Below are 15,931 nucleotides of genomic sequence, written 5' to 3'. Positions count from 1 at the left end.
GTGGAGAATCCGCAACAAATGCAGGACCTCAGCAATCGGTAGGACATCCAAGACCAACACCCGAGACATATAATCCTTAATGACATGTCATTTGTATCCTAAGCATTCTCTAGGTTCAAATGGGACTTTTGCCATCAAGTATTCAAATATTGATTTATTACCGAATCAATTATAAATCACATAACATTAACAAATAATCAACCAAAATAACATTTAATAAGCATACAATTCATACGAACTTACCTCAACCACAACAGTTGTATCAACAAAAGTCGAGAACTAATCTGAGACTTTCGTTTTTCCTTGATTCAAGTCCTGTTGTTCTGTATCTTGATCTAAATAATAATTTTATTCAATTAAATCATTCAAAATCAACTTAAACTAACAATTCAAACTCATAATCCTTTTTGAGGTGATTTTACAAAATTACCCTTAATACTTTAACATTTGTACCATTAAGTCCTTAAACTAAAATTTAACCACAATTCAAGTAAGACCCAACTAGCCAACTTTTCTATGTGTTCATTTCAGCCCAATTTTCTACCATTTCATATTATTCACATTGCACTTTACTATACTCTTAAATAGGTCCTTAAACTCAAAATGAACAAAAATCATTTCATAAAATACTTGTACTTAACCTTCAAACTCAAGGATTTTAAAAACTAAGTACACAAATACATTTATCTTATTTATGGTAAGGTTCTAAGTGTAACAACCCGATTTTGGGCTTCGTCGAAATAGTGGTTTCAGAACCACTAACCCGAGGTTAGAGAAATTATTTTTAATATCATTTTATGTGTTGTAGCATGATTATAAGAGTGCATGAAAATTTTGGTGAAATAATTTTAGCGATTACGTGATTAATTACGAAAAAGGACTAAATCGTATAAAGGGAAAAAGTTTTGTTTTTCTAAAAAATGGTGTTAAATAGCTAAAAAATCATAATTAGGAGTCTTTAAAGGGCAAATATACCCATTTAAATAGGGTGGTCGACCATAGAGACAAGAGGAGTCAAAAAATCAAAAATTTAGTAGGGTTGGTATTTGATGACATTAGCTAATTGAATTAAAAAAAAAATCAAATAGGGTCATCTTTCTTCTCCATATTTTCCACCAAAAATTGAATTGGAAAACCCCCATGGGAGGTTGAAAATTTTCAGCACAATAGACCCTTACATGTAAGTCATTTTGATGGTTATTTTTGTATATTTTTGTACTTTTGGGACTCTTGTAGCTTAATTTAGCTAATGGAGGGACTATTTTATAAAATGGTTGAAATTTTAGGGTTTTTACATGAGAGTGTTCATGTTTTTTTCTGAATTTTTATTGAAGAAAATGAATCATGGTTGTTAAACAAACAACTTTGGTGAAGTAATTTTCATGAAAACCCTAACTAAGGACCATTTTGCATAAGTTATAAATTATGGGGTAAATATGTGAAATAATGAGAATTTTGGGCTGCTTCTAGTATAAAAATAATTTAGATAGGCTTGGTTAATGATAAAATTTGATAAAAATCAATTTACGAGCCTAGGAGTAAAATAGAAATTTTGTAAAAGTCTAGGGGAAAAGTGGTCATTTTGCCAAAATATGAATTATGAAATGCATTGATTAATATGATGATTAAATTAGTGAATTTTTACCATTTTAGATCAAGAAATACGAAACCCGAACCTAGACCGGGGAAAGGCCAAGCAAGTATACTAAATCCAACTAGTCGTCCACTTTTTGTATACCGAGGTAAGTTGTACGTAAGTAAGGTAAATTTATCATTATTATGTGTTGAATGATTTATTTTGCAAAATATGCTTGAATACGATTATGAATAAGGCATGATGAAATTAATGATGTAAATTTCCGGTTGAACCTAGGAATAGATTGGACATCCATGCCATGACATTTGGGTGAAATATGTGCCAGTGTAAGACTATGTCTGGGACATGGAATCGGCCACGATATGAGAGCCAATGTAAGACCATGTTTGGAACATGGCATCAACAATGTTGTGAGAGCTAGTGTAAGACCATGTCTGAGACATGGCATCGGCATTGATATGTACGCTAGTGTAAGACCATGTCTGGGACATGGCATCAACAATGAGATGAGAGCTAGTGTAATACCATGACTGGGACATGGCATCAGCCTCGACATGTGAGCCAGTGTAAGACCATGTTTGGAACATGGCATCGGTAATTCACCCTATTGTGTAAAGCTTGTCAGATATCCTTTAGTATTCCAAATGGTTTCATGGGTTATTTTAAAAGCTTATGATAATGATATGGAATGATATAATCATGTTGTGAGTGGTACAGATTCTTATTCGAAACTCATAAGATATGATTCTGGTTATGTTGCCTTGATGGTAAAAATGACATGAGTAAGTTCTAGCTATGAAAATGATCTTGGGATGATATTGAAATATCTGGTTTATACTTGCAATATATATAAGCATGTAGTGATATTTAGCCATGTTCATTCAAGAATGTTGTGTGGATTTATATTATGCATGGTTGTTGTAGTTACTTATTTATATGCAACTTACTAAGCTTTACGCTTACTCTCTCTTCTTTCCATTTTCTTATAGTGCCACCAAGCTAGTATTAGTGATCAATGAACGTCGGAGGTATCGATCACACTATCACTTGAAGCTTTGGTATAACTAGTTTAACATTTGATTTTGGCATGTATAGGGACTTTAATATTTTGTTTAGCGTCTTGTTAGTTTAGCCACAAGGGTTGGCTCATATGATGGATGTGATATTTATTTTGTATAGGCCATTAATGTTGGCTAATATTGATTACTATTAAATGTATTTGATCTAAATTTCTCATGGTTGTAGTTGATTTGGTTATATGTGTTATGCTTGGATTGGTTTTGGTTCATATTGTGTAGGTTGGTGCAAGTAAGGGTGGCAAAAAGGCTTGGTAAATAGCCTTATTTTTCTCCACACGGGTAGGCACACGGGCGTAAATATTTTTCTAGACTCATATATCTACTTACTAATTTTATTCTAGAATTTTTGGTCTGGCCAATTAGTACAGTTTATTAGTTAAAGTCTCCCCTACTTCAGGGTTCGGCTACTCTGACCCCTGTGCACTACAAACCAAATTTCTCCCTATACAGAATTCAAATAACCAAGTCGTTTGTTTCTATTAAAAATAGACTCAATAAGGAATTCATACATATATAGTATGACTCCTAATTATTTTTTTACAATTTTTAATGATTTTTACAAATCATAACAGGGGAGCTAAAATCACTCTGACCTTATCTCACAAAAATTCAAATATCTCCTGATATGAAAGTATTTTTCTTACACCATTTCTTCCATGTGAAACTAGATTCAATAAGCTTTAATTTCATATTTTATTCAACTTCTAATTATATTTTCATAATTTATGGTGAATTTTCAAAGTCAAACTACTGCTACTAACCGAAAATTGTTTTAGTACAAAATATTGTTAACTAGTTTATAACATCTTTACTTCAATTCATTTAAACTCTATACATGCCATATAAATATTTAAACATAAAACAAAAGCTACCGGAATTGATCTAGATAGTGTGCCTTGTTGTGTTGATCCGATCTACAAACTTCACTTCAATTCAATCTATATAAAAATATCAAACATACACAAGTAAGCTTATTGAAGCTTAGTAAGTTCATAGGTTTAAAAGTAATGCTTACCAAACATAATATTTCCAAACAATACCAAAACATTTACTAAAATTTCTTTCCATTCACAACCACTGTTATAATACTTCACATAATTGATTTCAACAATAACAACTACTCAATTTCTTTCATTTGGTTCACTTCTCTTGTATTTCTTATTATCAAATTAGGAAATGGCTTACGAAATTGAGTACGTCGTTGTTCAGTGCCACGATTCATAACTCAGTATGGTTTTTCTCATTGAAATACCATACCTACATTTTACAACTCGGTATGGGAAATGCTGTACCTACATTTCTTAACTCAGTATGGATTTGATAATACCATACCTACATTTCACAACTCAGTATGGATGATACCATACCTACATTTCACACTTTTCCATGGAACAACCATGGTCTTATTCGTCAATTCATCACATGTCATGATACGAACGTACTCAATCCTGCGTTTTTCCTAATTTGCATTTCCACATTTATTTATTTTTCATTAACAAAATTTTCACAATCCCACAACAAATTCATATATCATAACACATTATATCATTCAATCATTCACAAATAAACATCTGAGTTCAACCATATGAACTTACCCGGCTAATTTGTAGAAGATATTGAAATTTAGGGACTATTTCGCAACTTTTTCTTTTCCTCGTTCTCCTTTGGATTCTTGATCTATAATATAAAATATTTCCACTCATTAGCATTTATTTCATTTCTATTTCACTTCACAATTTATGCTCTTCAACTTTCAAAATTGCACTTTTACCCCAAAATTTTTAGTTTTTACAATTTAGTCCCTACTCAATTCACCCATCAATTGAACCAATTTTTCTCAATTAACAATTTATTTTATCATTATAAACTATTTCAAAACTTTTGACATTCTGAATTTCAACACCAACCTTCAATTCACAACTTTTTCACAATTAGGTCCTAAATACCATTTTCTATCAAAATCACTTAATAAAATCACCTTAATATGAAATTAGAACTTAAATTTCATAATAATTCATCATAAAATTCCCTTACCCATCCAGGTTAACTTCCAATTTCACCCATAAAATCAAAAACTAATGAATTCTATAAGTGGACCTAATTGTAACAGTCATAAAAACATAAAAAATTATCAAGAAAAAGCAAGAATTAAACTCACATGATGTAAAAATATGAAAAACAAGCTTTCTCCAGACCTTCTATGACGTTTTGACTGAGAAAATATGAAGAGATCTCCAGATTTTTCAATTTTGTCCTTATTTTATATGTCAAAATTGTAAAATTTCCAATTTTGATCTTATTTCCCTTATTTTTCCGCTGATTTTCTTGCCCTTGCCGTCCATAATATTCACTTTTAGGCTTAATTTCTCTTTAAATCCTCTTTATTTTATCACTTGAGCTATTTAATCCTTTTAGCAAATTTTATTTTTATTACAATTTAGTCCTTTTTATTTAATTGATTACCCAAACGTTAAAATTTCTCAACCAAACTTTAATACTAGCTAAATGACACTTCATAAATATTTATAAAAATATTTATAGCTCGATTTCCAAATTCGAGGTCTCGATACCTCATTTTTGACCCGTTTGACCTAATAAATTCTTTTAATTCACCAAATTCACCAATTCACAAATTCTTCTAAATTCTTACTTGACTCATTAATATTTAATTACTATCTTGTTCAATCTTACTTGTCAGATTTAGTGATCTCAAATCATCATTTCCGACACTACTGAAAATTAGACCGTTACACACGGTCTGCCCCATGGGCGTGTAGTCCAATCGTGTGTCCCTTGCACCTCAATTTTACAAGTTAGTATTCATGGTAGTAAACACACGGGCAGAGACACGGCCGTGTGCCCTTAATTGGTTGATGACGTTAGAAATAAAATGTTAAGGTTTTTATACACGAGCTTAGACACGGGCGTGTCATGGCAGTGTAAAGGACACGGGCGTGTGCCAGGCCGTGTGAAAACCCTTGTAGATTCGAATCAAAAAATAAATTTGCACAGGCTAGGGATACGTTCATGTTCCGATATGTTCAGGTCATGTGAGTCACATGGGCCTTTAACATGGCCATGTTAAGAAGACACACGGACGTGTCGCATTTCCACACGAGCGTGTGCCCTTGTGAGCTTAAAATTTTACAAAGTTTTCTAGAGTGCATAGATTAGTCCCGAATCAATTTCCAAAGTGTGTTCGGGGCCTCATAAGCTTATAGTAGGGACATTAAGGTATTATGAAAAGTTTTAATTTGGGGCGAAATTTCATATCTAGGAAATGTATATTTGTTTGTGTTTAAGTCCGGTAACACATCATTTCCTGTTCCAACGTCGAACTCGGGTAAAGGGTGTTTCATTTGTGGTATGAGTGTAGTGATTTAGTCGATTCTCGGACTAAGTTAGCATGAGTACGAGTCTAGCTATACATGCTATAAATATATTGTGATAGTATGACGACTCTTGACAAATTTAAATTGTGTTTTTATATAGTAAATGGATCCTGACGGAGTTATGGTGGATGATGTGGAAAGTAATGCTCCAGCTCCCGCTGAAGGGACCGCGCCAGTCGAAAGTGGGCCCGTGGCATTGAGTTAGGGTGGAGGGGCTAGAGAAGCCTACCTCCATATAATGGATACTTGGTACTCGGAGTTCGTTCGTGCAAATCTGAACACTTCGCCTCCCCCATCTCCTCCGATTCCTCAGCCTGCTCATATAGCTCTCTAAGAAGTAGAAGTGGTTAGGAGAGACAAACCTGCGATAGATATAATTTGTAAGCACGGGGCCGAAGAATTTGGGGATAAAATTGATGATGACCTAGAGAGAGCAGAGTTCTGGTTGGAAAATACCATTAGGGTATTCGATGAATTGTCTTGCAATCTTGAAGAGTGCATGAAGTGTGTTGTATCACTCCTGCGAGACTCGACCTACCAATGGTTGAACACCATTGTGTCTGTTGTACCATGGGAAAGGATTACATGGAAGTTTTTCCAAGAAGAATTCTGAAAGAAGTATATTAGTTTGAGGTTTATAGACCAGAAGAGGAAAGAATTTCTAAAATTGAAGTAAGGCCGAATGACGGTAACAGAGTATGACCGTGAGTTTGTGAGACTCAGCAAAAATGCTAAGGAGTGCATATCTACTGCAGCCACTATGTGTAAGAGGTTTGAGGATGTAAGGTCGAAGAATTGGCTAAAGAGAAGATGAGAGCTGATATTGAGTCACGTGACTCCAAGAAAAAACAAATAGGAAGATCATTTCAGACCTCATCCAAGAAATCGATGGAGTTTCCTACTCGAACAAATGCGTCAACAAGATTCTCGAGCAGAAACAAGAATAAAGAGTATGCAGCGTCTAAAGCTCAGATCACTTCTATTACGAGCGTTGGTAGTGCTTGACTGAATAGACTGGAGTGTTCATAGTGTGGTAGACGACACTTCAGTGAGTGCTGAAGTAATGATAGAGGCTGTTTCAAGTGTGGTTTACTAGACCACTTTATTCGAAACTGTCTTGAGATGGAGGAGAAAGACAAAAAGTAAGATGTGAGAACGAGTAGTGCTCCATCGACCGGTAGACCACAGAAGAACCCTAGGAGTAAGGCTAGTAGCAGAGGTACGCCTAGAGATTCTCCTGTGAGGTCCAAGGGTAGAGCGCCTGCAAGGACATATGCCATTCACACCCACGAAGATGCCGCATCTCCCGATGTGATTATTAGTACCTTTTCTATCTATGATATATCTGTAGTTGCTTTGATTGACCCGGGGTCTACCCACTCTTATATTTGCATGAAATTGGTACCTAGTACAAATATGCTAGTGGAGTCTACTGAATTTGTGGTAAAAATGTCCAACCTATTAGGCAAAAATGTAATAGTTGACAAAGTGTATAGAAATTGTCCTTTAATGATTAGAGGCCACTGTTATCCTGCTAACCTCATGCTACTACCGTTTGATGAATTTGACCTAATTCTTGGCATGGATTGGCTGACTGTTCATAACATGTTAGTAAATTGTGGTAGTAAATTTATTGAATTGAGATGTGAAAATAGGGATATTATTTGAGTTGAATTAGGTGGATCGAACAGTTTACCAGTACTGATATCTTCTATGACTGCTGAGAAATACATGAAAAAAGGGTATGAGTCTTATCTTACATTTTTTTTGAATATCCAAGAGTCAGGAGTAAAGATTGAATCAATGCCAATGGTATGCGAGTACCAAAATGTGTTTCCGGAAGAATTTTCCGGATTACCTCCAACTAGGAAAGTTGAGTTTAGTATTGAGTTAGTCCCTGGTACGACACCTATCTCGATTGCTCCATATAGGATGGCTCCGACGAAGTTAAAGGAGTTAAAAATACAGTTACAAGAATTAACAGACAAGGGTTTTGCGAGACCGAGCTATTCCCTGTGAGGTGCTTTGGTACTTTTGATGAAAAAGAAAGTTAGGTCAGTGAGATTATGTATAGACTACAGACAGCTCAACAAGGTGACGGTGAAGAACAAGTATTCCTTGCCGAGGATCGATGATTTATTTGATCAATTAAAAGGAGCCTAGGTGTTTTCTAAGAGAGACTTGAGATCCGGCTATTACCAGCTAAGAGTTAAGGACCAAGATGTACCGAAAACCGCGTTTCAGATGAGATACGGGCACTATGAGTTCCTAGTCATGCCCTTTGGCTTAACAAATACTCCCTCCGTGTTTATGGATTTGATGAATCGTCTTTTTTTTTCGTACTTGGATAAGGTCATGGTTGTTTTTATCGATGATAGATTAATTTATTCTCGTGATGAGAGTGAGCAAACAGAGCATTTAAGAACCGTTTTGAAGACATTACGAGATAAGCAGCTATATGCCACACTTAGTAAAAGTGAGTTTTGGCTCCGAGAGGTTAAATTCTTGGGACACGTCGTGTCGGGTGATGGGATTAGAGTTGACCCGAGTAAGATCTCAACTATTGTTGAGTGGAAACTGCCGAGGAATGCATCGGAGATTAGAAGCTTTCTAGGCTTAGCGTGTTACTATAGAAGATTCATTAAAGGATTCTCCATGATTACTACTCCGATGACGAGGTTGCTACAAAAGGATGTCAAGTTCGAGTGGACGGAAAAATGCCAACAGAGTTTTGAGAAACTTAAGGCGTTGTTGACTGAAGCCCTTATTTTAGTACAACCAGAACCGGGAAAGTAATTCATAGTGTATAGCGATGCATCCTTGAATGGATTAGGATGCGTGCTCATGCAAGAAGGCAATATGATAGCATATGCCTCGAGACAACTGAAGCCGCATGAAAAAAATTATCCGACTCACGACATAGAGTTAGCAGCCATAGTGTTCGCACTGAAGATTTGGAGACACCACTTGTATGGTAAGAAATGTCGGGTATTCACTAACCATAAAAGCTTAAAATATTTGATGACTCAAAAGGACTTGAATCTACGACAACGAAGGTAGCTGAAGTTGATAAAAGATTACGAGTTAGTATTTGACTATCACCCGGGAAAGGCGAACGTGGTCGCTAGTGCATTAAGTAGGAAGTCATTGTTTGCCTTGAGAGCTACGAATACTCAGTTGTCTGTAATCGAGGATAGTTCAATTCTGGCAGAGCTGAGAGCTAGACCTATGTTTCTCCAAGAGATTTGTGAGGCTTAGAAGAGCGATAAATATTTTCAAGCCAAGATGACTTAGTGTGAGACAGTTGACAGATTTGATTTTTGGTTTAGTACCGACAATTGTTTGATGTTCCGAGATAGGGTCTGTGTACCTAGAGATGATGAGCTTATTGGGAAAATTCTTCACGAGGCACATAGTAGTTGTATGTCAATCCATCTGGGTAGTACTAAGATGTATAATAACTTGAAGAGATTGTATTGGTGGTCAGGCATGAAAAGACACATCTCAGAGTTTGTGTCGAAATATTTAGTTTGTCAGCAAGTGAAAGCCAAGCACCAAGTACCTTCGGGTTTACTTCAGCTTGTGATGGTTCCTGAGTGGAAATGGGATCAAATTACCATGGATTTTGTGACAAGAATATCGTTGTTCCCGAGAAAAAAAGATGCGGTTTGGGTCGTAGTCGACCGATTAATGAAATCGGCCCATTTTATCCTGGTACGTACGGACTACTCGCTTGATAAACTAGCCAAGTTATATGTTTTCGAAATTGTAAGACTTCATGAAGTGCCCTTGTTAATTATTTCGGATAGGGATCCGAGGTTTACTTCACAGTTCTGGAAGAAATTACAAGAAGCTTTGGGGAGAAAATTGAATTTTAGCACGGCCTTCCATCTGCAAACTGACAGCCAGTCGGAGAGAGTAATTCAAATTCTTGAGGACATGTTGCGGTGTTGTGTTCTTGAATTCCAAGGTAGATGGGAGAAGTATTTATCGCTGGTAAAGTTTGCCTACGACCATAGCTATCAGTTGAGGTTTGAAAATGATTCCTTATGAGGCTTTATATGGACGTAAGTGTCGAACGCCCTTGTTTTGGATTGAACTCAAAGAAAATCAGATTTAAGGGGTCGATTTATTCAAAGAGACCGAAGAGAAAGTTAAGATAATTCGTGATTATTTGAAGGCCGCATCGGATAGACAGAAATACTACGCGGATTTGAAACCAAAGGAAATTGAGTTTCAAGTCGGTGATAAGGTGTTTTTAAAAGTATCCCCATGGAAGAAAGTCATTAGATTTAGTAAGAAAGGAAAATTAAGCCCACGTTTTATTGGATCCTATGAAGTGACAGAAAGAATTGGACTGGTAGCTTATCAACTAGCCTTACCATCCGAGTTAGAGAAGATCTACAATGTTTTTCATGTGTCGATGTTGCGCTGTTACCTTTCTGACCCTTCGCACGTTCTTTCGCCAACAGAGGATGAGATTCGATCAGACATGACTTATGGTGAAGAACTGGTTAAGATCTTAACCCGAGAGGTCAAACAATTGAGAAATAAAAGTATAGCACTCGTGAAAGTACTGTGGCATCGACATGGGGTTGAAGAGGCCACATGGGAACCTGAGGAGACTATAAGAGAGTAATACCCTAACCTTTTCACCAGTAAGATTTTCGGGGACGAAAATCCCTGAAGGGGAAGAATTGTAACAACCCGAATTTGGGCCTAGTCGAAACAGTGGTTTTAGAACCACTAACCTGAGGTCAGAGAAATTATTTTTAATATTATTTTATGTATTGTAGCATGATTATATTAGTGCATGAAAATTTTGTGAAATAATTTTAGCGATTGCATAATCAATTGTGAAAAAGGACTAAATCACATAAAGGGAAAAAGTTTTACTTTTCTAACAAATGGTGTTAAATAGATAAATAATCATAATTAGGGGTCTTCAAAGGGAAAATAAACCTATTTCAATAGGGTGGCCGGCCGTAGAGACAAGAAGAGTCAAAAAGTCGAAAATTTAGTAGGGCTGGTATTTGATGACATTAGCTAGTTGAATAAAAAAATAAAAAAACAAAGGGGGTCATCTTTCTTCTCCATCTTTTCCACCGAAAATTGAAGTGAAAAACCCCCATTGGAGCTTAAAAATTTTCAGCACGATAAACCCTTACATGTAAGTCATTTTGATGGTTATTTTTGTTGATTTTTGTACTTTTGGGACTCTTGTAACTTAATTTAGCTAATGGAGGGACTATTTTGCAAAATGGTTGAAAGTATAGGATTTTTCCATGAGAGTGTTCATGTTTTTTGCTGAATTTTTATGGAAGAAAATGAATCATGGTTGTTAAACAAACAACTTTTGTGAAGTAGTTTCCATGAAAACCCTAACTAAGGACAATTTTGCATAAGTTAGAAATTATGGGGAAAATGTGTGAAATAATGAGAATTGTGGGCTGCTTCTAGTATAAAAAGAATTCAGCTAGGCTTGGTTAGTGATAAAATTCGATAAAAATTGATTTACGAGCCTAGGGGTAAAATAGTAATTTTGTGAAAGTCTAGGGGAAAATTGGTCATTTTGCCAAAATATGAATTAAGAAATGCATTGATTAATATGATGATTAAATTTGTGAATTTTTACCATTTTAGATCAAGAAATACAAAATCCGAACCTAGACCGGGGAAAGGCCAAGTAAGTGGACTAAATCCAACTAGTCGTCCACTTTTTGTATAACGAGGTAAATTGTACGTAAGTAAGGTAACTTTATCATTATTATGTGTTGAATGATTTATTTTGCATAATATGCTTGAATATGATTATGAATAAGGCATGATGAAATAATATCCCGGTTGAACCTAGGAATAGATTGGATATCCATGTCAAGACATTTGGGTGATATGTGTGCTAGTGTTAGACCATGTCTGGGACATGGCATCGGCCACATCATGAGAGCCAGTGTAAGACCATGTCTGGGACATGGCATCAGCAATGAGACAAGAGCTAGTGTAAGACCATGACTGGGACATGGCATCGGCCTCAACATGTGAGCCAGTCTAAGACCATGTTTGGAACATGGCATCGGAAATTCACCTTTTTGTGTAAAGCTTGTCAAATATCCTTTAGTATTCCAAATGGTTTCACGGGTTATTTTAAAAGCTTATGATAATGATATGGAATGAAATAATCATGTTGTGAGTGGTACAGGTTCTTATTCGAAACTCATGAGATATGAGTCTAGCTATGTTGCCTGATGGTTGTGAAACTAATTAAAAATTCAACTTAAGGCAAACGCACCTATTGAACAGTAGTATAGTTATGGTGAGACCAAAAATATCGTATCCACGAGGACTAAAAGTACTAATAATTACTATCTTCTTATTATCTAGCCTAAAATTTAAGAGAATGTTTTATCTAAAAAATAATTATCTAATTAACTAAGATTACGACAGAGTTTAAGGTTGAAAAATACTTTTTGGAAAACCGATGGAGAAGACAATACCCAAGGAAGAATCCACCTAGACTTCACTTATTACCTTCGAATTAGATGATTTATTCACTTGACTTAATCAGTAGAAATCCCTGATTTATGTTAATATCTCTCTCGAGACTAAAAACAACTGACTCTAGGTTGATTAATTAAAATCTTTTTCTAATTAAAACCCCTATTGCTGCATTAACTCGATCTATGGACTTCCTTATTAGATTTGACTCTAATCTGGCATATTTATGTCATCCTATCTCTAGGATTACATGCAACTCCGCTTAATTATGAATGATCTACTCTTAAATAGGGACTTTTGCTCCACTGAATAAGTACATCAAAAACCTAAATTAATATCCTGGAATATTAAAGCAAGGGTTAATCTCACAATTAAGAATAAGAACAAGTATTTATCATATAAATCAAATAACAATAAGATTCGTCTTAGGTTTTATCTTCCTTAGGTATTTAGGGAGTTTAGTTCATAATAATAATGGAAAAAATCTCAAAGTTCGGAAAACAACAAAACATAAAGAAACCCAAAGACTTCTAGGAAATTGGATGGAAATCTTTAGTCTTGATGTAGATCCTACCTCTGAGGTGATTCTAATGGCTGTCCTTGAGTGTTTTCTACCTTCAAATCTGCGTCTCCCTTCAATCCTCTTCTAGGGCATTTATATAGACTTTAGAATGCCCAAAATAGCCCAAAATTAGCCTTTTCTGAGTAGAATTAGACTTGGGCTTGACAGGGACACGGCCGTGTGCCACGTCCGTGTGAAAGTGCTCAGGCCATGTGCAATTCTGACTTGGATTAATGTCGACACGGCCATGAAAAAGGGGCATGTGGTCTACCTGTGTCTCACACACAGGTGTGTGAATCATCCGTGTGGAAGTGCCAAAGCTGTGTGCTACGCTGAATTAGGATCATTTTGTCCGTTTTTGGCCCGTCTCTTACTCTTTTCGCCTTCCTGTGCTCACCTAAGTGCAAAACATGAAATTAAAGGATTAGGAGCATCAAATTCACTAAAATCATGGAAAAATCATTCATAAATATGCTAAGTATGGGGTAAAAATATGTATATATTACGGTTTATCAAATATCCCTACACTTAAGCATTTGCTTGTCCTCAAGCAAAATCCTTAACTCACAATTAAAATAAATCCTTCTCAACTTATAATTCTTATCAATAATGTTCGAAATAATTCACAAGTAATCATACATTTAAGAGCTTAACTAAAAGAACATTAAAGTTTCAAACGATCCAAATTGAGCATTTCAATCTTAAAATCATAGGTATCCCCCTTATCTAAGTAATCACCTTTAATTCCAAATTGAAAAGGTTTACATCCTCACTAATGATTCACTCAAATCACTCAAAGTTTTTAAGGGTTAATAATTAAGCACTCAATAGTCAAACATGAAAAGTTATTACCATAGGCTTGCATGAAAATCAAATATCCACCACTATAAGTGAGATGATACACAAATCAAAAGGTCTTTAACCGGGTTGTAATAGGGCTTGGGTTAAAGGTGTGGATAAAGGCTAAAAAAGAGGGTTAGAATCGAAATTAATTTAATAAACTACCAAACTTAGAAAAATGAAGCTAATTGCTGAATTACAAAAAAAAAATGCTAGAATTCGAACTATCCGTGGATTAAAGATGTGAGCTTTTTCTCAATATACTAACTTTAACTTATCCAAGCTCTTTAGAACAATATGTAATTGGATGAATATGACTATAAGGTTTTTTTTTAAGAATAAGAACAAGTGTGGAAAGTACATAATAAGAAATAATTCAGGAACTGGAATGAACGAACATAGTTAGGTAATTAATCAAATTAAATCTCGATAAAAAGGGAGTCAATAAAAAGGTGTAAATTCTTAATGAATCAAAAAGGGTTAAGTTGTGGGTTAATATTAAGGGAAAAAGTCAAGAAATAATAGTTAAGGCTCGAAGGGGTACACTAGGGGTCAATTATGTGGGTAGGCTTTTTATGGGGTAAATGGGTTAAAACCTAAGTTCCTTTATCATTTTAGTATATCAAATCAAATGTGTGGTCTCAACATGTATAATCGATGCAAGTTCTAGAATAGCAAATCAATGTTGACACACTTATAAAAAACAATCCGTGAGCAAGAAAGATATATGCTCTAAAAGGCTCAAAATCTCACGAAATTTATGGGTATTTGATGTCAATCCTGTAAATTTAAAACTTTAAGATAATACCTCAATTCAGGGAAACAACCTAGTAATTTTAATTCTCAAAAGTCAACTTATATTATGTGATCCTCTAGTGTCTTAAAGTTTAAACAATCAATGCACGATTGCCTATGATTTAATTCAAAACATATCAATAAAAATCATAAATCAATCAAAATTTACTCTAATAATGATATGAGAAAATTATTTGAGAACAAGTTAAAAAAAATTCAGGGATTTTCTAATAATTACATAAATAACCTCCCCACACTTAAGATGTACATTGTCCTCAATGTACAAAGATATATAATAGCAATATAAGCATAATATTAAAAGAGAGGGAGGGAAGCGAAACTGCCCTGAAATTTTGGATGAAATCCTTGGAAGAGCGCAAGCAAGAATTGTGGAGAAAGCGGAATAAAAGGCATGATTCTGAGTTACTAATAAGAAAATAAACACCACTGTGGAAGAGAATTAAGGGATCACTCGATAATCATTATAAATATAAACAAGGTTGAAAATAGAAAACATAAGTCTTCAAAAATAAATAAGAGACAAAATAGAATTGAAATTAAAATAAAAATAAAAATAATAGTAAAATAAAGGGACTCAAAGTTCCTCATTATCAGATGCCTCGTGGGTCCACGGTGCTGAAGAAGAGATGTGAAGGTGGTGACAAATTTGTCGAAGAGTAGCATCGATGCTATCGAACCGTTCAAAACACTGCTACTCAAATCGAGTGAGTTGCTCGGATATATCGGTCAAAGTTGTGACAACCCTAATTTGACCCTAGTCAGAAAGTGGTTTTGGGACCAAAAACCGAGTCACAAAATTATTTAAATGCTCTTTTCTATGTTTATTATATGTGAAGTTTCATGTGTGAAAGTATCGTGTCTTAATTTTGTGATTTGAATGTGGAATTATTATTAAAAAGGACTTATGTGAGAAACTTGAAAATGTGATAGGTTAATTTGTAGTGGCCAAATATTGTATGGTTTAAAATATGGGGACTTGCATGTCAAATACCCCCTTCCTTAAGTTAGTGGACGGCAAGGTTAGTGGATGATTGATATTTTATGTCTTTTATATTAATTAATTAAATGTTTAATGGACTAATAATATGAAATATGAATTTTTATTAAAAAAAAAGGTGATAAAAACAAAGTTGGTTCATCTTTTTCTTCT

This window comes from Gossypium arboreum, chromosome 11 (assembly GCF_025698485.1).
Source record: "Gossypium arboreum isolate Shixiya-1 chromosome 11, ASM2569848v2, whole genome shotgun sequence".
Lineage (NCBI taxonomy): Eukaryota > Viridiplantae > Streptophyta > Magnoliopsida > Malvales > Malvaceae > Gossypium > Gossypium arboreum.
Note: the sequence above shows the minus strand (reverse complement) of the source record.